Source organism: Phaethon lepturus, unplaced genomic scaffold (assembly GCF_000687285.1).
Source record: "Phaethon lepturus isolate BGI_N335 unplaced genomic scaffold, ASM68728v1 scaffold43080, whole genome shotgun sequence".
Taxonomy (NCBI): Eukaryota; Metazoa; Chordata; class Aves; order Phaethontiformes; family Phaethontidae; genus Phaethon; species Phaethon lepturus.
Genome location: NW_010511967.1, coordinates 14,621 through 16,601, shown reverse-complemented (window position 1 = coordinate 16,601; position 1,981 = coordinate 14,621).

Below are 1,981 nucleotides of genomic sequence, written 5' to 3'. Positions count from 1 at the left end.
CGATGGACGGCAGGACGCCGCGCAAGCGCTCGCGGCCTCTGTGCTCGCCCCTGCTCCGCTTTCAGGTCCTTTTCCTCTTCCCTTAAGACTTGTTTTGCTCCTTCAATTTTTTTTTGTTGTGAACCCACCTTCCCTGCCCGCCCCCCTCAATGTGTGTGGCTTGCAACAAGCGTCTCGTATCCAAGGCAAAAGGTGTCGCACGAATCTGGCACGTGAATACCGCATGAACGGGGGAGGCCTGCGTGCCTCCCTCAGGTGAACGCACAACCCTCAGTGCAGAACAAAGAGAGAAGCAGCCGCGGCCAAGCTAGGCAGGAAAACTTGAGTGGATGGAAGATCGGGCTCTCGCCGTCACAGCAAGTCTAGCAAAAGTGAAAAAAAACCAGCAGCGTAACTCGGCTGGTCCAGTGTTTCTTACCAGGCTCGAGAACCTGAATGTCCACATCCTCTGTACAAAAATTAGCAGCTTTAGGACAACATTGTTACTCTGAACACGACAATCTCTGTTGCTTCTGCAGCTCTACCTGTCCCCTCGCGCTCGTCAGCGTCTGAGGCTGCGCTTCCTACTGCGTCGCCCGCTGGGGAGCACGGATCTCTGATTTATTGGGGCCTGTACAGGGACATCGGCAGCCTAATGGAGGATGGAAATTGTTAGGTACAGTAGTTAATCGACAATATATACAGCAAAGGAGGAAGGGGGAGGGAAGGTAGAGGAGGAAAGTGCGAGTGAGCGCTTTCCATGCGTACGAACGCATGATGTACATCAAACAAAGTGGCAATCATACAGACACTCCATACAACATCGACATCCTGCTGCTCTGTTTGAACGTCTGCACTACCAAGCAATCACAAATGGATGGCCTGAGTGAGAAAGGGGAAGAGTGAGGGAGAGGAGGGAGGTTAACTACAATGCAAGAAAGCTCTTTGTTTGCCAAATCCTTGCATTGAACAGATCCTCACGATATTCACACTGTGAGAACCAAAAGCCGATGGCCAAAGGGAATAGTTGGTTTGGGGGCTGGAGGAGAGGAGTCAAGTGACCGCGATTGAAGTGGCCATCTGCACAGTAAGGAGGCAAACTGGATGTTCGCTTTGCTTAGCCTAGAGTAGGAGCAATCCAATTTAAGTAAACTTTTTTTTTCCTCAATGGAAATCCTACGAGACCAGTTGGGGAAGGGGGGAAATCTGTGCGAGTTCATGGTATATTCTTGGGTTAGAACCAGAAAACATCTCTAAAAGCCCCAAGGTGGCCAACGGCAGACTGTAAGTCATTATTCACAGACTGTCAATTCATTCTTTTCCAACAGTCACGTAAGTGTTTTGTCCACTTGAAAGCCCAAACCCTGGCTCTAAAAACAGGTAAGGCAATGCCGGGACACTCATTTCCCAGGAGCGGGAATCCCCACTGCGCTGCCATTTGGAATAAAAGTACAGATCATAGCCCATGCTCCTTACTTTTTGTCCCTGCTGGTCTATGCTCTTCTCCTGGAGTAGTCCCTCAGAGATTCTGGACATCCTGGTAATTAAAGCCATTCTCGGCAAAACTAATTTTTGCATGATAGGTCAAATAATTTACATCATCTATGTTACTATTAAACACCCGCGAGAACTATCTAAAATAGATTAATGAACTCTTAGAATGCAGAAGGCTGATTCTCACTGAAAAATCAGCTTGTTTGGGCAGGATTTCTTCACTGCATTAGGTGAAAAGAAAAAGTACTAATTTAGAAAGTAACTTTTAAGTTTGTATAGGCTATAAAAACAAACATAAGCTGCCTAAAATGCAGTCAGAGGTTGAGTCACAACAGGTTTTTCTTTTGTTTCTTTTTTTTTTTTTTTTGGTGTATACAAACACAGCAGGCAACCTGGGCACTTAGACTTTCTAGACAGGCAGAAGAACGTTGCACAAGTCTAAATTTCAGTCAATTCAACTTTGCAATGGATCCCTCTTTCCTTTAAAGAAACACAAAACAAAACAGAA